Source organism: Pseudophryne corroboree, chromosome 5 (assembly GCF_028390025.1).
Source record: "Pseudophryne corroboree isolate aPseCor3 chromosome 5, aPseCor3.hap2, whole genome shotgun sequence".
Classification (NCBI taxonomy): domain Eukaryota; kingdom Metazoa; phylum Chordata; class Amphibia; order Anura; family Myobatrachidae; genus Pseudophryne; species Pseudophryne corroboree.
The window spans coordinates 17,614,634-17,638,596 of NC_086448.1; the positions used below are offsets into that span (position 1 = coordinate 17,614,634).

At 50.9% G+C, this 23,963-nt stretch overlaps 1 protein-coding gene across 1 annotated transcript in view; it reads right to left on the minus strand.

Moving 5' to 3' along the window:
* The window catches only part of LOC134928726 (uncharacterized), a 236,200-nt gene that overhangs the window by 134,211 nt on the left and 78,026 nt on the right, over positions 1-23,963 (minus strand). The window lies entirely within an intron of this gene.

Genomic DNA, 23,963 nt, shown 5'->3' on the forward strand with positions numbered 1-23,963 from the left:
CGAAGAGTATTTTTATAGCAATAATCCGGTGTTGGTTAGGTAAAGATTAATCGCTCCTGCGTGTAGTTATGGCCATTAGTAGTTTCTGGACATATTCTATATTTGCAGTTCATTATCCATGCGGCGGGAATCCGGAGATTCCCACCCACCTGAGCTGTTTGAAATAGTCACAGTCCACCTGTTCAAACTAACCTATGACCTTTTGATATGATGCGAGGAGACATTCCTGTGTCCAATGAACAATGAGATTGTAGGTCCCTTTGTAGTATACTGTACTCAGTGTATATAAGATCAGCCAGCCTGAACAGCTCCCTCACTCTCCTCAAACGGTTTTCATATTGACTAACTCGGGGCTGGTACCAGGCTGCGCTGCGATTGTTCCCAGTGTGTGTGTGTAAGTAATTCTCTGTGATTATCTCGCTCTTTGTTTGTATTGGCCACATTCTCTCTCTCTCTCTGTTTAGTTTAAGATTGTAACGTTATTGTATATTTCTGTCTAGATATTCTGTTAGAATTATATGTTAGTATGTAGTGTATGACTTGTAACTGTTTTACCCCTTTTCGATATAACTAAAAGCTTGTTAGTAAAGGTGTTGGATCCTTAGCACGGTATTGTGTGTTCATTATATTGCAGAGGGTAATAGGAGCGTCTCTATCGCTCAAACAGCTTTAGTGTAAACAAGGTTAAGCAGCGTTATATCGCTACAGTGTTTCAGTACAAGGTCTACAGTATAAGAATATCCTTTCTGTGTGTTACATTCAAGGTTTACTGATTGTTATCTTGTAAGCGTCTGTGCCGCTCGTGATCTCCTCGTGGTCCCGAGCGTCCGCTACGCTGGTAGCGTAGCATTACGGTAGTCGCTCGCCTATAGCGTGCTCGACACCACGCATTAAGCTGTGAGCGAGCGTGCCGCATGTGCGTCTCGATCACGGTTTAGCATATGCTACGCTAAATACGTACCCTTACGGTACCCCATACGCCAATTGCGTACTGTGTCTCTTACCCATTATTGTGAAGTTATAAGGTAATCTAAATCAGCATTATCAGTGTGCAAGTTGTACAAGCAGAGCAGCATAGTCTGCAGACTGCAGAGCATCTCAGGGTAGCTGCCAAACTGTTTAACAGGCAGAATGAGGTGCATTGGTGTAAGAAGCACTGAGGGGTTTATTTGTCTTATGTTGGATGTGCATTTAATTTTTTCAGGTAGGCATTGCATATTGCACCTCTGTCTCACTGCCTACCTGTATACAGTGGCACTGGGGGGGCAGGTACTAATTACCTGGGCTTGGGCTTGTTGAAGGGGCCCGGGTCCACTGCCCACCCTCTTATATTTACCTATATCTGACAAGCCGGCGCCATCTTCTCAGTGACATCTTTGCTCTCTAGTGCACATACGCCATCTTCCCAAATATCACTGAGAAGATGGCTCCTGCCCAGGAGCAAGCAAGGTAAGACGGCCACTCTGGCAGAACCTGGGCCCAGTGCTGCTCTCTATGGCCCTGCCTGTGTAACAAGGTAGAATGCCTATATTCTGTTATTTAGCACTGTCCCAAAAAATCACCCTGCCGCACTTTTTGTAGGTTTATATTATTATCATTAATTATTTATTTAGTTATTTAATTTATTTAACTATTTAAATATATAGGTAAGGGAAATTATGGTAGTAAGGAAAGAACGGACAAAATCAGCCTAATCTACAATAGACAATAAACACCACCAACATTCAATGAATGATGCAGATACTGCCCAAGGTGCACACACACCTATAAAACCACTATAACACAACAATGGCATCAACTCGACCTCCTAACTTGACTACCCACCAGGTGGGGCGATGACATTGCTCCCCAGGGGTGTATCTAGGGGTCTGAGCGCCCCTGGCAAAGTAAGTAACTGGCGCCCCCCACCACCCCCACCCAGGGACACATAGTGGGGAGTTACAGATAGGCTGAGGTCAGGGACACTGAGGGGCAATTACAGGGAGGGTGCGGGCAGGGACACTGAGGGGGAATTACAGGAGTGTGCGGGCAGGGACACTGAGGGGGAATTACAGGGAGGGTGTGGGCAGGGACACTGAGGGGGAATTACAGGAGTGTGCGGGAAGGGACACTGAGGGGGAATTACAGGAGTGTGCGGGCAGGGACACTGAGGGGGAATTACAGGAGGGTGTGGGCAGGGACACTGAGGGAGAATTACAGGAGTGTGCGGGCAGGGACACTGAGGGGGAATTACAGGAGGGAGCGGGAAGGGACACTGAGGGGGAATTACAGGAGGGTGTGGGCAGGGACACTGAGGGAGAATTACAGTAGGTTGTGGGCAGGGACACTGAGGGGGAATTACAGGAGTGTGCGGGAAGGGACACTGAGGGGGAATTACAGGAGGGTGTGGGCAGGGACACTGAGGGAGAATTACAGGAGTGTGCGGGCAGGGACACTGAGGGGGAATTACAGGAGTGTGCGGGCAGGGACACTGAGGGGGAATTACAGGAGTGTGCGGGAAGGGACACTGAGGGAGAATTACAGGAGTGTGCAGGCAGGGACACTGAGGGGGAATTACAGGAGTGTGCGGGAAGGGACACTGAGGGGGAATTACAGGAGTGTGCGGGCAGGGACACTGAGGGGGAATTACAGGAGTGTGCGGGCAGGGACACTGAGGGGGAATTACAGGAGTGTGCGGGCAGGGACACTGAGGGGGAATTACAGGAGGGTGTGGGCAGGGAACCTGAGGGAGAATTACAGGAGTGTGCGGGCAGGAACACTGAGGGGGAATTACAGGAGGGTGTGGGCAGGAACACTGAATGGAGATTCACAGGGAGACGGAGGTCAGGGACACTAAGAGGGAATTACAGGGAGGGTTCGGGTAGGGAAAATGAAAGGGAGGGGCTACAGGGAGGCTGAGGTCAGGGACACTGAAGGGCAATTACAGGGAGGGTGCGGGAAGGGACACTGAGAGGGAATTACAGGAGTGTGCGGGCAGGGACACTGAGGGGGGAGTCACAGGGAAGCTGAGGTCAGGAACACTGAGGGAGAATTACAGGGAGGGTGCGGGCAGGGGCACTGAGATTGAATTATGGGGGGGTCAAGGCAGGGACATTTTAGAGCTGTGTGCAAGAAACAGGCTCAGCGTCCCCACCATATTTAAAATAGGGCCAGTGTGCGCTGTAGGTGTGCGCCAAAACTATAGGGGTGTGGCCTTATGTGGAATTCATATTACGCTGCACAGTGGTCTCCATTAATCAAATGACGCCACTTACACACATTACGACAGGCAGAGCTCCCTTTTACACATTACGGCAGGCAGTGCTCCCTTTTACATGTTACGGCATGCAGAGCTCCCTTTTACACATTACGTCAGGCAGTGCTCCCTTTTACACATTACGGCAGGCAGAGCTCCCTTTTACACTTTACAGCAGACAGAGCTCCCTTTTACACATTACGTGCCAGTTCTCTGTCCTCAGTGCCTATGTACTGTGGGCCGAGAACACTCAGCACACACCTAGCTACGGCCCTGTACAAAAGGGCAGGGACACTGAGATGGAATTACGGGGAGGGTGCAGGCAGGGAGACTGAGGGGGAATTACGAGGAGTGTGCAGGCAGGGACACTGAGGGGGAATTACGGTTAGAGTTCTGGTAGGGACACTGAGAGGGAATTACAGGGAGGGTGTGGGCAGGGACACTGAGGGGGAATTACAGGAGTGTGCGGGCAGGGACACTGAGGGGGAATTACAGGAGGGTGTGGGCAGGGACACTGAGGGGGAATTACAGGAGTGTGCGGGCAGGGACACTGAGGGGGAATTACAGGAGTGTGCGGGCAGGGACACTGAGGGGGAATTACAGGAGTGTGCGGGCAGGGACACTGAGGGGGAATTACAGTAGGTTGTGGGCAGGGACACTGAGGGAGAATTACAGGAGTGTGCGGGCAGGGACACTGAGGGGGAATTACAGGAGGGTGTGGGCAGGGACACTGAATGGAGAGTCACAGGGAGACAGAGGTCAGGGACACTAAGAGGGAATTACAGGGAGGGTTCGGGTAGGGAAAATGAGACGGAGGGGCTACAGGGAGGGTGAGGTCAGGGACACTGAAGGGCAATTACAGGGAGGGTGCGGGAAGGGACACTGAGAGGGAATTACAGGAGTGTGCGGGCAGGGACACTGAGGGGGGAGTCACAGGGAAGCTGAGGTCAGGAACACTGAGGGAGAATTACAGGAAGGGTGCGGGCAGGGGCACTGAGATTGAATTATGGGGAGGGTGCAGCCAGGGACATTTTAGAGCTGTGTGCAAGAAACAGGCTCAGTGCCCCCACCATATTTAAAATAGGGCCAGTGCGCGCTGTAGGTGTGCGCCAAAACTATAGGGGTGTGGCCTTATGTGGAAGGGGTGTGGCCACAAAATACCAATTCATATTACGCTGCACAGTGGTCTCCATTAATCAAATGACGCCACTTACACACATTACGCCAGGTAGAGCCCCATTTTACACATTACTCCAGGTAGAGCCCCTATTACACATTACGGCCGGCAGAGCTCCCTTTTACACATTACGACAGGCAGAGCCCCTATTACACATTACGGCAGGCAGAGCTCCCTTTTACACATTATGACAGGCAGAGCTCCCTTTTACTCATTATGGCAGGCAGTGCTCCCTTTTACATGTTACGGCATGCAGAGCTCCCTTTTACACATTACGGCAGGCAGTGCTCCCTTTTACATGTTACGGCAGGCAGAGCTCCCTTTTACACATTACGTCAGGCAGAGCTCCCTTTTACACATTACGTGCCGGTTCTCTGTCCTCAGTGCCTATGTACTGTGGGCCGAGAACACTCAGCACACACCTAGCTACGGCCCTGTACAAAAGGGCAGGGACACTGAGATGGAATTACGGGGAGGGTGCAGGCAGGGAAACTGAGGGGGAATTACGAGGAGTGTGCAGGCAGGGACACTGAGGGGGAATTACGGTTAGAGTTCTGGTAGGGACACTGAGAGGGAATTACGGGGAGGGTGCGGGCAGGGATATTGAGGGGGAATTACAGGAGTGTGCGGGCAGGGACACTGAGGGGGAATTACAGGAGTGTGCAGGCAGGGGCACTGAGGGGGGAATTACGGTAAGGGTCCGGGTAGGGATACTGAGAGGGAATTACGGGGAGGGTGCGGGTAGGGACACTGAGAGGGAATTACGGGGAGGGTGCGGGCAGGGACACTGAGAGGGAATTACTGGGAGGGTGTGGGCAGGGACACTGAGGGGGAATTATGGTTAGGGTGCTGGTAGGGACACTGAGAGGGAATTACGGGGAGGGTGTGGGCAGGGAGACTGAGGGGGAATTATGGGAAGGGTGTGGCCAGGGACACTGAAAGGGAATTACAGGAGTATATGGGCATGGTCACTGAGGGGGCAGTTACAGGGATGGTGCGGGCAGTGACACTAATGGGGAATTACAAGGAGGGTGCGGACAGGGTCACTGAGGGGATATATGCACACATACATACAGTTAAAAACCTCTCTCTAGGTGTGATTGCACTACATGTCCCAGCAAATCCAATTGACAAGGTGTGCTGGGACTTGTAGTCTCAACACAGCTGGACAGGCAGTCACTGGTCTAGATACCTCTCCATACAGAGCTCTTTGTAAGCTGTGATCCAGACTGCCAGGATAGACCATGCAGTGCAGCTACGGTACCGCAGAAAATGTACAGGTATGCTCATGCTGCACTGCTGACTGGTGCTGATTGTAGTGGCTGCTGTTTGGTGACAGACCGTATGGGACCAATGAGAAGGGGAGCGGATGAGGAAGAGGAGGTGCCTCGCCCCTCCCCATACCTGGAAGTGCCCCGCTCCCCGGCTATATTCACCATCATTGTGACCGTAGTCACAGAGAGTGTCAGAGTGCAATACGCTTCTGAGAGTCCGGCAGTGGATGAGCACCGCTAAGGGATGTACTCAGTGAGAACCACTGTGTCATTCTACCCCCTGGCGCGGGTGGTTCTGCCGGGTGACGCCCCCCTTGGCCAGCGCCCCTGGCAAGTGCCATCCTGGCCAATAGGAAGATACACCTCTGCTACTCCCATCAACCAGTCAATGAAGGGAGCACACCCAAATTAAATAATTGACTTGTGAACTGACATTCTTTCCTGCACCAAAATAGCCAATGATAAACCAACAAAAACACCAAGGGAGGGAGGCTGGGAAGACTTCAACAAAGGGGCATTGGCCCACAGCCAGGGGCTGGCTGGCGACTTTCAGTCTGGGGGGCAGAATCATGCAAGTGGTCCGGCTTTTTCTACCAGCACATGCAACAGAAAAATGGGCCTGGCAAACAGGGTTGTAGGTGTGGTTTGCCTTGTGTGGGTGTGGTTTAAATAGCTATTGAAATATATGAATAATTGTTATAACAATGAGCTATAAACAAATACATCGCCGACCAGCCCCATCTGGTTAATGCTGGGTAGACACTCATAGATATATCTGCAGACGGACCAGGCAGTGTGTTGTGCATACACATTGCCTGATCCATCTTAAATGATGTCACAAAGTGGGCGGGCAGTTATATGCAACCACCCAGTTGCGCTGTCAATCACCGCCGGCGTGTTCAGTGAGTGTACGGGCGGTCGGCTGCTCCACGTGGGGCATCTTTAGGCATGACTACTGGTCACACCAGCCCCATGATAGGTGCAGAATCTCCATCTAAGTACGGCATCTAGGGCGGGATGTACTAACATGTGGCGGAGTATTCCGCCACACTTCGCCTACATACTGATCGCAAATGTACTAACATATGCGATCAGTATAGCAAAGGACAGCTCTCCCCAATAAGAGCCGTCCTTTGTGATGCCGGATGCTGCTGTGCTGGTGGAGGAGGAAGGACGCCGGCTGTTTACCTGCGCTCCGGGGGCAGGAGGGACAGAGATGACGCTCTTCCCCCGCTGCTGTCAGCACAGGCTGCACCAATCAGCACAGCCTGGGGCCGGTAGAGGAGGTCCCTGTACGAGGCAGCTGCGGCATTGACTGGATGCTGCTGCCGCCCTCCTCCACCAGCCCCGTCAGGCAGGCAGTGGCTGGGACAGGACATCTCGCCGGCAGCCAGAGGTACACAGGGGGGCGAGGGGGGGGATCCGATTGGATCCCTCAGGATGGGAGCGAAAGGAAGCCCATAGGCTTCTACGGGGTAACACCAGCCAAAGCTGGCGTTACCCTCCGCACCGAAATCCCGGCGGCTGGGGTTTAGTACATAAGAAAATGCTGTAAAACTCCTGAAAACGGGGGTTTTACCGCATTTTCCCTTTAGTACATCCCGCCCCCAGTGAAAGAAATCAAGTGCCTGAGTTTATAACCAGCGATGATAAAATGCCCATAACGGGCCATCTCAGCGCGCCTGAATAGCCACCTCCTGGTCTCCGGTCAGGAACCCCCAGCACATTTCCACCACATTTTGGATGCGTCTGAATTGCCCCCTGTGCATACACATTGCTGGACGCATGTGCTGTGCAACTTTTTAGCAACTTTTATGCATGGACATGTAAAAACATTGACCATTTGTGCTAATATCAGCAATGTGAGATTTTATGCATACATGTGTGATACCCTACTACAGAACCCCGTCAGGACTCCGTGTGCGGTTACAATGTCTCTTATCTGTATCCTGTGCTCCCAGTGCTAGGACAAGAACCGGGGCCGCAGGAGTTCCCTTTTCTCCTAGCTGCAGCAGCAGAAGGAGCCCAGACCTAGCAACAGGCTGACCTGTGACCTCTGAAGGGGTGAGGAGCCTATGGAGTGGGTGCTGAGCCCTGAGGAGAGGGAGCTGTGTGGGGTGCCAGGGGAAGCCATCCCGCCTGTGGAGAGACTGAGCTGAATGGTGCGCTGTTCATGGGGCGGATTAGGTGGCAATTGAGGACTGACTGGGCCGTAGTGAGAGGCCGGAGTTGTGGAGCAGCCGGAGCCGCTGCCTGGTGATGCTGTGGGGAAGATCGGTGTGACAGGGACAGGCTGAGCCAGCTGACTGGAGGGCCTGGTAAGCACTGGGGACAGTGGGAAAGCCAGCAGAGGGCAGAACAAGCAGCTTTTTACCTCACAGCTAGCGTTCAGCACCTCCTGAGGCACTCGATAACAGTCAGCACTTCTGTCACCATCAGCCCCAGCTACAGAAAGCCGGGAGAGACCCCGTCCCAGCCAGCACCAGCTACAGAAAACCAGGAGAAACCCCGTCCCAGCCAGCACCAGGCTTTGTTACCACCAGCACTTGTTTATATTATTCCCGCTTCCAGCATCAGTCAGACTGGTCACTAAGTGGAGCCGCAGGGGAGAGAGTGACGGAGTGGAGACAGGGAGGCACAGTGAGGTGACAGCCTGTGCAGTGTAACACACTAGTCCCAATCACAGACTCTCAGCGACAGGCAGGGCAGTGTCAAGCAGTTCAGGGGTAATAGCCGTGGACTCACTAGTTTGTGAGTTAGTGGAGAGAAAAGGGCATATTCATTGAGCACTGCAGTGGCAGCGGGAGACCATCTTCACGGGGGCTGCATTTCTGAGCTGGAGGGGTGGGCGCACTGTTTCCGACAGCATTTCACCAGTGGCTTCGGCAGTGGCTTCCGGTCCGTGAGAGGCTGCGGGGGAGCAGTCACTGCGGGCATGAGGGAGCGCTGGACAGTGGGGGAAGCCTGCGGGGACACTCACAATAGGCTGCGGGAGAGGAGGGGAGCACTCACTGGGCAGGCACTAGAGGGAGGGGGAGAGCAGGCAGGTAGTGGAGCTGCAGCCACCCAGCCAGGGGATCACTTTTCCGAAAAACTGTCTTCGGGAAAAAGACCAGTTTTTCGGAAGTGATCATTTTATAACGGGAAAATGATGAATTTTGAAAAAATTGTGAACTAATACAATGTGAATTGAAAACTAAAAATTCTCATTGCACAATTTTTTTATAATGAATATGCACCAAAGTCTGTAAGTGTCACCTTTGTAGCAAGTGAAGATAATGCTGATATGTTAATGAAAGGACTGATGTCACAACTACTAATGGGGACATGTACTAAGCAGTGATAAAAGTGTAGAAGTTGCCCATGGCAACCAATCAGCTGCTCTGTATACTTTTACAGCATGCAAATTACAAATGTTACGTCAATGCTGGGCAACTTCTCCACTGACTCACTTCTCCACTTTTATCACTGCTTAGTAAATTTCCCCCTAAGTCTTTTCCAGAGAAAGTGTGGATTGGCATATACAGTATTTGATGTGGTGATACAGTATGTTTAACTGTTTATTTCTTAAGGCCCATACACACTTGACGATGCACACATCGTTAACGACCGTCGTTAACGACTTCCCTTGAACTTCCCTTGAACAGCTGAGCAAACCACATGAGCATACACACTACCAACGACCAAAGACGAAAGATGAAAGACCAAAGACGAAAGATGAAAGACCAAAGACGAAAGATGAAAGACCAAAGACGAAAGACCAAAGACCATAGACCATTCATCGTTAAAGCATCCAAGCTGAACAGTTTATTAAAATAATGAGCTGGTGAACAGTGGCTTGGTCGTTGGTCTTTCACACCATACACATTCAACGTCGTCTCTGGTCGGTAACGACCATAGTGGAAATTGAGCATACATGCTCCACAGATGAACGATGGACGTTAACGTCCCGCGGGGCCGCGCATCGTTGGTCGTTGGATGCATACACACTTGACGATATAATGAACGACGTCGTTCATGAGGGCTGAAATGAACGACATCGTTCATTTTATCGTCAAGTGTGTAATTGTATGGGCCTTTACATAACCCCATGACTTTGGTTACAGGCGGACTTTGCTACAAAATTAGGTAGGGGGAGAATTAGCCTTCTATAGCTTCTTTTGTTAAACATATGTGATATTTATGTGATATTAATTTCCATTGCACTACAAGTATCAGGCTGCATTAACCCACATGAAACTTGCCAACAACATATCATCAAATTTTGCCATTTATCTGTTTTAAACATATGTTCTATAATGAAGAGCGAGTGCAAATAGCGCAAGCGTTTGAAAACTTCAAGGCCGTGAGGATTGCATGGGCCTTGCACAATTAGCAGGTTCGCAAACAGTTAAAGAGGTCTAGGGGGTTGGATGTTAATTAGAATAATGGGAGTGTTAGGGAGGAGCTAGCAGCCATTTTGAGGGAGACAGGATTGTTCGGTAGATGCTAGATTCAAGTGGCCTAAGGGACCTTTTACGTCAGGGGGGGGAGGCACGACACAAGGGGGAGGAGCTAGGCCAGCGGGATAGTTCCTCTACTATCCTCGCAACCAACTATTACCTTTAGTAACCCGGTGGCGAGCGAAGCGAGCCACCGAGCCCGAAGCGTGGCGAGCAAAGCGTGGCGAGCAAAGCGAGCCTGCGAGGGTACTTTTCGGGTACCCTGTTCGGCTGTAGCGCCTCCCCCTGGTGACGTGTCTCCTCCCCTAGTGATGTCAGAAGATCCCTTCTCCCTCTCCGATTTAGAACCAACCAGGATTGTTCATCTGCCTCAAGAATTTTCCAGAGAAGGTCGTACTGCTCCTGTGAGTATCCACTTATCTCTTCCATTCACATTCTTTTTTCTACTTTACTGTATTTTTTCATTATTCTTTCCTATCCTCTTTTCATACTTATTCATTCTTTATATTCCCTGTTCATTCTTTTCTTTCTACTCTCCTAATCTACTGATAATGGCCGCTCGCCCACACAGACGGGTGCTCCCCCCTGCCCGCTACCTAGGTGCTGTGGCTGGGGCGGCTTCAGCGGAGACTCCTGCTCAGCGCCGGCGCCAGTCCTCCAGTCTTCCCTGCTGCCACGGGTGCACTCGCGGGTGCTTCCCCCGGCAGTCTCAAAGCTACTTCCGCTGGGGGTCCCGCGACGCGCTCGGGTGTGCTCCGGCAGGTTCGGGGTCACAGCGTTGCTGCTCCGCCCTCGGCCCCCGCCGCTGCACGTGATGCGCGGGTCGGCCCGACGGCGGGAGCACATGGGGCACTCAGCGACATTTGACCCCTGGAGGTGCTGCAGTGTCATCCTCCAGGGGTAGGGGCGTAAGAGATAGGAGAGCCACAAGGGGGAGGCAGGGGCTGTCCCCTGGAGGGCATGATGTTACAGCCTCCAGGGGTTCAGTCCCTCATAATACTACTGGAAGGGGATCCTCTCAAGGTCGTGGGGCACCTGCGGGGGCAGAGCACGTGCGCCCATCTTGTCACGTGGCGCCCGGGCTCGGGCTAGGCACGTCAGGAGGCGTTGTGCTGTTGTCCACAGTCGAGGGGTGACCCCGGCGTCTAACACTGCTCAGTCCTCAGTGGCGGACGCTCAGGCATCGGCGGCTGCTCCGGGTCGGCATGATTGGGGTACCCCACGTCGGGCCGGGAACCCCCCGGACGGTGCCAGCCTGCCTCAGGCGGTCATTGGGCGGGGGACGAGACGCGCAGCTCAAGGTCCTGCACATCCGGATGGTGGTGCAGGGCCTTTGGCTGGTAGTGCACCTTCAGCAAGTAGCATTGCACGCCCTATTACACCAGCGGCAGGACCCGCGCCTGTGACCGGGGACACAGCGGTTGTTTCCGCGCTACTGGTTTCCGTGGTAGGGATTTTGACTCCCCTATTGACTGCGCAGGCGTCCAGGAGTGGATCGGCGGGGCATTTCAGTGACTTGCGGTATGCACTGACCCCACTGGGCACTCAGCTGACGTCGTTATGCGCCGCTCCCGCTTCAGCTGTGGGACAGCAACCGCTGGTTGCCAATGGGTCCGGTGCGCAGGCATCTGCACATAACCAATTGCCAGGCTCTTCGCTGGCACCTTCTGTTCCCTCTCGTGTTTCAGATCCAGTGGACATGGCAGAGAGCGATTCCGGCGACGGCGACCAGCCTTCCGCATCGGCCGCCTCGAGACAGGACTCCCAAGCCTCTTCGTCAGGTGAGACTGCTGGTGATAGCGCACTAGGGCAGCTGGGTGATGTAGCCGAGGCTGCGAGTGGCAAAAGGCATGCAGAGCTTTCCAAGGGTAAACGCCGGAGGCACGGGCGTTCCCGCAAGCGCAGTAAACGTTCGCGTCACCATAGGCACAGGAGCAGTAGCAGCAGTCCGGAACAGGGCAGCCCAAGCGACGTGGTGCGTTGCCCGTACACCAAGGTTTTGTGGGGTCTCCGCCCACGGATACGGGATCGGATCAATAGTGGGTCTTACATGGATGTCTTTGCATTAAAATCCAAGTCCCGCAAGGCTTTGGTGGCGGCCAAGAAGAAGAGTGGGTTAGGTGAGGATGCCTATCGGTCCTATGTTAACTGGCTCAAGGGGTTCTACACCTTCTCAGCCTGTTATCTGGAGACGCGCCCGGAAGAGGCCTTGAACATTGTGCGCTATCTGCACATGGTTCATGGTCTATTCCTTTCTAACCGGCTTCTCGCATGGCTTCGGTATGACACGGAGGTCAGGCGCAAGCAGCACGGGCTGCACATCATGGCCTTCGGAGTGAAGGACGTCGAAGTGTGGCTTGAGGTTACTGAGAGCTCCCTCAAGCTTGAGGAAGCCTCTCCTGCCCAGCCGTTCAGACGTACGATAAGGGTTCCTTTCGGGCCAATGCGGGAAAAAGGTCCAAGGGTCGTTGTTTTGCCTTTAACAATGGCAATTGCGGATCCGGGTCCACATGTCATTTTTGACACTGCTGCCTGCGTTGCGGAGCATCCCATCCAGCTACGGAATGTCCCGAGCCTGCCGGTGCGGAATCGGGTGGCAGATCATCCGGCGTTGATAGCGCTCAGTAAAGCCCCTTCCCCCATCAGGGTGGATGCCATGCACAAATAGCTGCACTGGTACCCACTTTGCCCTTAGGCGCAGTTTGTGCTGGATGGTTTTACCGAGGGATTTCGCCTTCCCATTAGCGGCGAGATCCCTTACTCGGTTCCAGGGGTAGACAACGGGATTGCTGACGCTCTTTCTAGGCGACTGTGGGATAGGTTCCACGCATTGGCCCCTGCTGCCGCGCTTGCAGGTGACATTTGCCCTCCTCATTGTTGGCAGGTTATATGGCAATCAAAAAGGATAACTGCTCTGGCATGCCCATCAGTGGCTCCAGCCATGCTAGTAACATATCGGCCAGCGTTCACTCGTTGGGTAGCAGTTATTGAGTGCGGGCGGCTGGAGTGCAGGCGACGGGTTGCCTTACCCGCCTGCCCTAACACATTGGCTCATGCGTACTGTGATTCGTGGCCTCGTGGTGGCGGAGCGTTGGCTCCTGCTCCTTTGATGGGTCCCCTTTGACGGTCTACCACTTTCGGTGTAATTGCCTCCTTGCATTGGGATTGTCGCCATCAATGTATGGCGCGCGTTCCCTTTCGCATTGGGGCTGTGACAACGGCAGCGTCCTTGGGATTCTCCGATGCAGAGATTGAATCGCTTGGTCACTGGTAACCCAATGCCTATACAGTTTATGTCCACTATCGGGCCGGCCCTTCCGGGGGTTTGGCTAGAGTTTATTTTTCAGTTTTGTTTTGTATCAGTTCGCTCGCGGAGCAACAGGCCGTCGGGCCGGCGGGGCGGGGTGGGGGTGCCTTCGCTTGGCTGCACGTAGTTTTCTATGTAAGTCTGCGGGGGTGTCTTCCGCTCCGCCTTGTTTCCCCGTCTGCTTGTTTTTACTCAACTGGACTCGTCCTGTAGCCTTTTTTGGCCACTCGTCACCGTTTGAACGGTGAGGGTCCCGTTGGAGTTTGCCCTGCTTTTCTCCTGAGAATCAGTGGGGTGCTATTGGCTCGCGCCCTCTGTGGCAGGTTTTGCAGGTTTTCACTTCGGGACAGGTCGTTCCCCTCTCCATTCCCGTAGCGCGGTTATGATTTTGGTGGCGCAGTAGTCTCCCACCCACTTATTCGTTAAGGATGCCCACTTATTTAGAACTGATGGCGTCCATTTGATGGATGAAGGTATGGCTTTAGTTAGTTAGGGTATAGTTAGTTGTGTTGTAGTATGGTGGCGGGAAAGAACGGTGGTTGCAGTGGCTATTGCGCCGCTGTTTGGAGGTGCGCTCTTTGCCCAATAAATTGTATACTCTGGCCCTCTTTACCAGGGGTCATTGGGCTTGGCTGTCTGGCCGGCCCTATTACTGTGTATTGGGGAGAGAGTTGGAGACTCAGCACTTATTGGCGTAACCAATGAGATAAATAAAGTCATGTCGTGGACATGCGTAGTAGCAATAAGTTGTAGTGTCACTGCTGACCCGGCCGTTCTTTCTTATTTGCCACCATACTTAGTTTAAGTATTATAATTAAATAAATAACGGTTGACCGATTTTAATGGCATTTCAGTAGTCTGTGTCGTTATTTCTGTGTCGTTATTTCTAGATAAGTTAAGATAGTTCACATTTTGTGGTAAGGTTATTGTGTAATGATGTCGTACGGTCCGACATCGGCCGATAGAAAGTTTATGAGTTTCCTGTAATTGTCAGTACCTCTGTAAATAATGGGATTCATTGAAGCTCACTTTATGTTACTGTAGCAGCTGCCTTTCTACCCACACAGCGTCATTTCTGTTCTCTGATCAGTCAGCATTTCAATCAGGTGACCAAATGCTCAGATGTCCGCCTGTGTCTTAAGCCCCATACACACTAGATGAGAAAGTCTAGAAGGGCCATTCTGAGCGATATCTCTTACAATCTTGTCTAGTGTGTACACTCAACATCGCTAAAGATGCACGCTCCCGCGCATCGTTAATGACCGCCTTCCTCATCTGAACAGTCCAGGTGAGGGAGGACCTCACTAACGAGGCCCCCGCTCCCCCCCCCCCCCGCCGTCGCTCCCTTCACGCCAGCATTGGCAAGTGTGTATGCCGGGTCCCCGCCGCAGCCAATGTCGCCGGGTACACACATTGGCTAGTGTGTACCCGGCTTTAATCAGACACAGTATTTATAGATACAGTACAGAAGTCAGCTAGCTGGGGAAATAACAAAGTGTGGAATAATGAAGTGTTATATCTGAACAGGTAAAAAACAGTAGAACAAACATCAAGGAAAAGTTAATTGCAAACTTAAGTAACATTACTCCCAAACCACATAACCCTAAAGGCCCCCATACACTACAGCGATATGTCTGAGGCTGAAGTCGGAGGCGATTTCCGTTGAACTCTCCCGGGAGCTTTCCGGGACTGGTTCCATACGATTCCATACGATTTGGTACATTTTGCATGCGATATATCGTATGTGATCCCAGCCATGCCTGCGGGAACCGACATATCACGAGTGCAGCACTAACGATCTAGGGGAGCCGATCCGACCCTCACGGGAATGAGCATCAGATCGGAAAAACCTCCAAAATGCCAGATTTTGCCCAATATATCGGCCCGAATGCCCGAAATTGGATGAAATCGGGCATTATCGTTCTAGTGTATGGGGCCCTTGACTGTAGCTAAAACACAACCCCAGCATGTTCCCAGACTGCTAATTCTCATCTCATTTCATGGAATTCTCACCAACTTTCACACATCCTACACCATACCTCCCAACTACAAAGTCTGGAGCCGTGGGACAGTTCTGCGCGGCAGAGCTGCACCTGCCCAAAAAGGGGGTGTGGCCTCGGTAAAAGAGGAGTGGCTTTGCGTCGATGCCGCAACCACCTGCCACGCCTCCCAATATCGTCACAGTGGGGGCATGGTCAGCGCTGTGTGAGCTGATGGCGTGCCCGCAGTCCGTCTTGTCTCCTGTGAAGATACGCTGTGCGTATCTTCACAGATACACACAGCGTCTGTTCACTGCTGCTATGCTAAGAGCAGAGTGACAGGAGACCTCCCAACTGCCCCCTTACCACCGCAGGACACTGCGGCACGCCAGTGGTACAGCGGGACAGTCCCAGAAAAACTGGACTGTCCCGCGAAAATCATGACAGTTAGGAGGTATGCCTACACTCACCCTCTGTCCACATTACAGCTTCTATTATCCACTTGTTATGCACACCAGTGCCTGCAGGAAAGTACTAGTGTCAGAACTGTTATGCACTCCAGTGTCTGCAGGAATGTACTGGTGTTTGAACTGTTATGCAAAACAAATGGACTCACAGACAAACTGGGGAATATGACATAACGTACACAGAAGGTGATAGGGTAACAAAATACACACACAGTGAACAGAGAAGCCCAGAGGCTAAGGAACTGGGTATCTCCCTTGTATTAGAACTGCTCAGATGTAAAAAGCAAGATGTTGTGTTTTAATACGTAGAGAACCCGAAATGCTGTTGCTAAGGGCAACAGCAAAACCCTAAAGGGTTACCAACGGGTGTGGCAGTAAACTCCTTGGTCAGAGATGGAATGATAGACACAAGGAGAGCCTCCACAATCCTGATTCTCACTTGCAGTGCACAGGTTTAAGCTTACTGCCACTAAACTGACCCCTGACACCTAGCACAGTGAGACAGGATTAGACAGGCAAGTGTTAGAATACAGCCGCAAACTTGCTAAGTTCACAGAGTAATAACAGAACCCCAGCAAGCTAAACGACTGACTCCAGTCTTACTGCTAGGTCTGGATTGGCAGAGTGTAATACCAAATCCCCAGGCCTATTTGCAGTAAGCAACAAACAAATACAAAGCTACACAGTACTGGCTAACTTTCATGAACTGACTAACCAACAGAGATTCAGCAGCATCTGCTTACCCTGAAAAGAGGCCTTATAAAGCAGGTGCTGTCCACGCCCCACTCAGACCTCACAGACTGTGAGCACAAAAACCAGCACCGGATCCCCTGCCGTGCACAGAGCCTATAACCACTGCACAGCAAAAGACCCGAACCGGAGTATCAGCTGCGCTCAGGTTACTCCACTAGCACTTGTCTCCCGGTTGCCATGACGACGTGGCAGCACAGGGCAGGAGACCCTAACAGTACCCCCCCTCTGACGAGGGGTCAAAGAACCCCTACCACCGGGTTTATCGGGGAACTGCGAGAAGAAAGAGCGTATCAGTCTGGGGGCATGAAGATCACAACTGCGCACCCACGACCGCTCCTCCGGGCCATACCCCTTCCAGTGCACCAAAAATGACAGCCGACCCCGAACCACCTTGGAGTCAAGAATCCTTTCAACAACAAACTCCCTCTGGCCACGTATCAGAAGAGGGGAAGGTCTTCCACTGGAAGAAGGATTACTAATCGCCCGTTTTAAAAGGGAACAATGAAATGTTTTATTGATACCCAAAGAACTGCGAGCGATCTCCAGAAAAACGATCCGGGAGATTTACTTTCGGCTCCTTAACCCCTGCAGGTGCTGCTGCTGCGGGAGCTCCGCCAGCAGCCTGGGAGGTGTGCATTTTAATGGACAAATCATTAAATTGTCGAGTCAGGACCTGCACCTGATCGACCACCTGTTGCAACGTATTTTGAGGGGTATGCTCCATATTCCCACAAAATTTCAACAGGAGTATTAGGCTGCTGAATATGTTATGCACACCAGTGCCTGCAGGAAAGTACTAGTGTCAGAACTGTTATGCACTCCAGTGTCTGCAGGAATGTACTGGTGTTTGAACTGTTATGCAAAACAAATGGACTCACAGACAAACTGGGGAATATGACATAACGTACACAGAAGGTGATAGGGTAACAAAATACACACACAGTGAACAGAGAAGCCCAGAGGCTAAGGAACTGGGTATCTCCCTTGTATTAGAACTGCTCAGATGTAAAAAGCAAGATGTTGTGTTTTAATACGTAGAGAACCCGAAATGCTGTTGCTAAGGGCTACAGCAAAACCCTAAAGGGTTACCAACGGGTGTGGCAGTAAACTCCTTGGTCAGAGATGGAATGATAGACACAAGGAGAGCCTCCACAATCCTGATTCTCACTTGCAGTGCACAGGTTTAAGCTTACTGCCACTAAACTGACCCCTGACACCTAGCACAGTGAGACAGGATTAGACAGGCAAGTGTTAGAATACAGCCGCAAACTTGCTAAGTTCACAGAGTAATAACAGAACCCCAGCAAGCTAAACGACTGACTCCAGTCTTACTGCTAGGTCTGGATTGGCAGAGTGTAATACCAAATCCCCAGGCCTATTTGCAGTAAGCAACAAACAAATACAAAGCTACACAGTACTGGCTAACTTTCATGAACTGACTAACCAACAGAGATTCAGCAGCATCTGCTTACCCTGAAAAGAGGCCTTATAAAGCAGGTGCTGTCCACGCCCCACTCAGACCTCACAGACTGTGAGCACAAAAACCAGCACCGGATCCCCTGCCGTGCACAGAGCCTATAACCACTGCACAGCAAAAGACCCGAACCGGAGTATCAGCTGCGCTCAGGTTACTCCACTAGCACTTGTCTCCCGGTTGCCATGACGACGTGGCAGCACAGGGCAGGAGACCCTAACACCACTCCCCACTTCTAAACACTCATGAGCTTTATACCTCCTTCTCTATGAGTACTTTAACATCCACTATCAGCCACCATAATAAACACTCACAATCCTTCACCAATATTTATTTATCTCTCTCTTCTACTTTTATTAGCTGGCAACCAATCACCAAATCCAGGCCTCAATCACTTTCCCCACTCACAATCAGCTGATTCACAACAATATAGAAAACCATCAAACTTCATAAATATCACATCACCCTCCAAATCACTAACATGTGCCTTATGGAATGCGTGCTCTGTTTGTAACAAATTAACATCCATCCATGACCTCTTTATCTCTGACAACTTCAACCTGCTGGCTATTACAGAAACATGGCTCACACAGACACAGTCTCCTCTGCAGCACTGTCACATGGCGGTCTCCATTTCACACACACCTCCAGGCCTGGTAACAGTAAGGGATGTAGTTATGTGACCGGCAGTCAGGAGACCGCCGGTCACAATACCTCCCCCAACATCATGACTAAAAGGGACTATTCCCATTCGTGGGTGTCCACGGCACCCATAGAGAGGGAATAGAACCTGTGGCGAGCATAACTCGCCACCGAGCCTACAGCGTGGCGAGTTGCAGCGAGCCCGCAAGGGGCTTTGCTGCGCTCACCCCCACTGGCATTCTGCGGTCGGGATCCCGGCCACCGGTAATACATACCCAACCCAATAGTAAAGGTGGTGGGGTTGAAATATTACTATCCTAATTTTTCACATACACAGTTCTACCACAGGTTCCATCGCTCACATTCACATAATTTGAAGTTCATTCTATCAGGATTTTCACCCCTTTCTCTCTGCATGTTGCTGCTATCTATCGCCCACCTGGGCAAACCAAACAACAATTTCTGGAAGAGTTTTCTGCCTGGCTCCCACACTTCTTATTCTCTGACATCTCTATTATCATCATGGGTGATTTCAATATCGCTATTGACAGTTCACAATCTGCCCATGCCTCCAGACTCCTCTCTCTAACCTCCTCTCTCTGCCTCACACAATGGTCTGACTCTGTGCTCATCAGGAGGGCCACTGCCTTGATCTTGTGTTCACCAGGCTGTGCTCAGTTTCTGAATTCATTAACACTCCTTTCCCTCTCTCTGATCACAACCTTATCACCTTCTCAGTCTCCTCCATTGCTCCAAACTCTATGACACTGAAATCAAGCAATCCTCCTCTAACACGCAGAACACTAACACTATTAATTTTCAACAACTTCCCACCTCTCTGCAACAACTGATCTCACCAATTTCTACATTTACCTCTCCTGAGACTGCTGTATCCCACCTGAACCACTCTAGAGAGAGCCCCTGATGAAGTGGCTTCAGCTACCCATCACCCTCCACGTAGGCTTAGATGCCAACCGTGGCCCTCTTAATCAACAAAACACCTACAAAAACTCATGTAAAGTAGAATGTCAGTGGCGTAAATCTCAGAATCTAAGTGACTTACATATAAGACTATCTACCACTCCTGCCATAATGCCCTGGACACTGCCAAACAAACATATTTCCCATCTCTCATCTCTTCTCATGCCACCAACCCCAAGTGACTTTTTAATACATTTAATTCATTCTTTACCATCCCTCACCCTCCACCACTAGCTACTATCAGTGCACAAGAACTTGCCTCCTACTTCAAGGACAGGATTGATAAAATCTAAGATGAAATGTTATGCTCTTCCTCAGCCAGTAACCTGCTCAATTCCCTGCCTGAACCCTCTGGCACTTTCTCTTCATTTGATCCCACAAGTTAAGGTGAAGTATCTGCACTCTTCTCATGCTACTACTCTACTACCTCTTGTGTTGATCCTTTACCATCACAAATAATTAAAGCTCAGTCTCCTGTGCTCATCCCAACCTTAACTAAAATCTGTCATCTCTCTCTCACTACTGGTATCTTTCCTTCTTTGTTTAAACATGCAGTGATTACTCCCATTCTGAAGAAAAAATTCACAATTCTGACCCTAACTCTCTCTACCATCCAATCTCTCAGCCTCACACACTTTCTTAACTCCCACATAAGTCAGGCTTTCATTCCCAACACTCCAGAGACAGCACTGACTAAAGTAGTGAATGATTTGGTCACTGCGAAGTCTGAAGGCCATTACTAACTTCTTATTCTTCTAGATCTCTCTGCTACATGTGACACTGTTGACCATTCTCTTCTCATACAAACACTACAATCCCTAGGTTTTCAGGACACAGATTTAGTTTTTAGTCTTACATGTATAATATGTCGAGTCTATTGTACAGTTGCAATGTGCAGTATGAACTCATATGTGTAATGTTTGTAATGTAAGCTACGTTTTTCCCCCTTCTTATGCCATGTATTCCCCCTTCATGTTGCTGCTTGGCGATGCTTTGTACCACAAAGAATTCCTAGTGTACGTGAGTACACCTGGCCAATAAAGCTGATTCTGAGTCTGCTTCTCTCATCCTACCTTATCTAATCGGTGCGCCTGGGGACATTACTGGACACACACAACCAACGTTTGTTCTTGTCTCCAGCAGAGCCGTAACTAGGTGTGTGCCGATGGTGCCTTGCCCACAGCGCAAATGCACTGAGGGCGCACCATCGGCCATCACACCCGCTACTAGCTCTCACTTACTGACTCCTGATGGCGGCGCCGCCTGTGTCCCGCGGACGGCGGCAGCGCCGCCTGCATGCTGCTGATCAAGTTGCCACCACCCGCCCGTGTCCCTCTGCAGCCACTGCCCGCCCGGCGCCCGCAACTTCCTCTGAAGTTGAAGCCGCCGCGGCCGTCCGTCCGCCCGCCTGCCCGCCTGTGTCTAGCTGATGCCGCCGGCTTCAGCTGGACACAGGCGGGCGGGCAGGCGGGCGGGCGGCCGGACGGCAGCGGCTTCATCTTCAGTTCAGAGCTTTTCAAGCCCACAGCACCTGCGGCTTTCATTGTGACATGACAGTCTGATGGCCCAGCGGCAGCCTGGCCCCCCTCCCCTGCAATTCGGGAGAGACGTCACGTGATGCTGTCAGACGTCTCTCCCACACTGCCCTGCGCCCACACTCTACTGCTGCAAAGTGAGGAGCCCTGCCTGGACTGTGCCTCTAGAACGTGGAAGAGCCTGTCCTGTGTGCTGCTGTCTCTGTCTGGTAAGGTTAGTAAATATTTCATTCACTGTTATTAGCAAAGAGAAAAAAGTACTTTAAATGTTGCTTTCAAAGGTTTTTTTTTTTTTATATTTAGGGTGGGATGTACTTCCGGCGCGTTATTTTCCTTTCCTCTTCCCGGCTACTGGTCACCGTCCTGCTGGCCGTTCCTCCTCCGGCACGGCGCCTGTGTGCCTGAGTGCGGTGGCCGGGCAGGAATCCCCCCCCCCCCTTGCTCCTCCTCCGGCGCCTGCTCCATCTTCACAGCCAGCAGCAGCACTCTCCTCTGTCTGTGCTCCAACGTCCTCCCACCTCAGTGAGTGCATAATATTCTCTCTCTCTCCTCCTGTGGATTACCTTGTTTGTAAGTATAATGTTCATTTTTACAGGTACCCCAACCCTATTGGATTCTACATGGACGTGACCGGCGTGGGATGTAGGTAAGTAATCTGTCTCTCATTTTTACAGGAACCACCTATTGGATTCTACTGGACAAGTGGACGTGACCGGCGTGGGATATAGGTAAGTATGTGTGAGTGTGTAAGTGTGTTTTAATAAATTTGTACTCTCACGGTGTGTGTGTCTTGTTTTTATTTGGGTATTTTTTTTTTGTAGAACTACAGGTACCAGCGGGCCTGTTATTTCCCCGCATGCTGGTACTTGAGGTTCTCCAAGTACCAGCAAGCGGGGGAGGCTTGCTGGGACTTGTAGTTCCACAACAAAAACCAATATTCTTTTTTTTTTACACATTTATGGCTATCAGCCTCCCATCCACCGCCCACGGATGGGGGGGACAGCCTCGGGCTTCACCCCTGGCCCTTGGGTGCCTGGAGGGGGGGGGACCCCTTGATTTAAGGGGTCCCCACTCCTCCAGGGAACCCCAGCCAGGGGTGACTAGTTGGGGGGGTAATGCCACGGCCGCAGGGACCTACATAAATGTGTCTCCCGGCTGTGGCATTATGTCCCTGGCTAGTGGAGCCCGGTGCTGGTTTTAAAAATACGGGGGACCCCTACATCTTTTGTCCCCCGTATTTTTGGAACCAGGACCGGTCTAAGAGCCCGGTGCTGGTTGTCTAAATACGGGGAACCCCTGTCCAATTTTTTTCCCAGTATTTAAACAACCAGGACCGGCTCAAAGAGCCCGAGGCTGGTTATACTTAGGAGGGGGGACCTCACGCATTTTTTTTTTACATTTTTTAACACATTCAGACCCTTCTCCATTAAGTTAATGGAAGCCCTGGACAACAAAATTGCATTCATGTCCTCCTCCCACTCCCTTCTCAGTCACAAACATTAATTTTTATTTTTTTTCGATGAAAATGTACAATATATCACAAGTATGATGAGCAGGCAGGCAGCAGGCATTGGTGGCATCGGACTGAGGTGCAAATTAGTGGCAGAGGGCTGGGTCAGTTGATGGTGGGCAAGTTTGTAAGCCATTGGCGGTGGCAGCGGGCATCGGTTCAGAGGCAGTAGCGGGAATTGGCTAGGGGTCTTCGGCAGGATTCGGCGGACATTGTGGCTGTAGTGCCTCACCAGAAATACAGTACACTTTGGTATAACAATAGCGCTGATAACAGTGATCACACACAGAGTCAGCTTACATCAAAAACGATATTCCATTTGTTCGATCACGAAATACGCTATGCGTAGCAATCCACTGGTGGATGTATTCACCTCTTATAGAGGAAGAGATTCACCTTTAAATAATCCAAAGACAAATGGACATGGTGCAAGTACAGCCAGATAATTTGGATAAAAGGTGATTTTAATACAAAAAAACTCACAAACAGAGAAAAGAAATAGGCATATAACCACTTTTGTGGGTTAGGACATAAGACCAAGCATCAACACCGTTACCCTCCCAGTTCGTTAGCAAGGAAGCAGATCAGAGTTCCGGAATCTCGAATCCACTAGTAACAGGAAGCTGTGATGGTCCAGCAGTAGTCCCCAAAAACCGTCAGTCACCACGCCTGAAGCTTTTCGGACCTTAGTCCTTCATCAGAGGCATGGTGGCTGACTGACTAGGTTCCTCCTAAATACCCTATCTAATCAAGTAGGATTTGCTACAGATGTTCCTCCTAATCACATTCCGTCCGTTATCGCTGATCCTCTTGCGGAAATGACGTTCACGGTGATTTACCGGAACCGGAAGTGCGTCACTTGCGTTCCACGATGCGTTCCAGCTCCGGAAAAACCGGAAGTTAGACCTTTACATCCCAGGGTGCGTTCCAGATGTCCATTTTGTGGTATTCCTACAGTCTTAATGTTCATACGGTCCTTATAATGTCCATAACAGGAGTAATATCCGCAGTAGTATATACCCAAAAAGTAAACAAACATATTAGTGCATTAAAACAATGAAGGTTAAAACGATATTCATAAAAACCATTTGAGTTCAAACTCAGAGTTCAAGCCATTAGGGATTAATGAATTAAGTTTAAAAATCCATTTCATCTCCGCCTTGGCTAAATTAATCTCTGAATTCCGA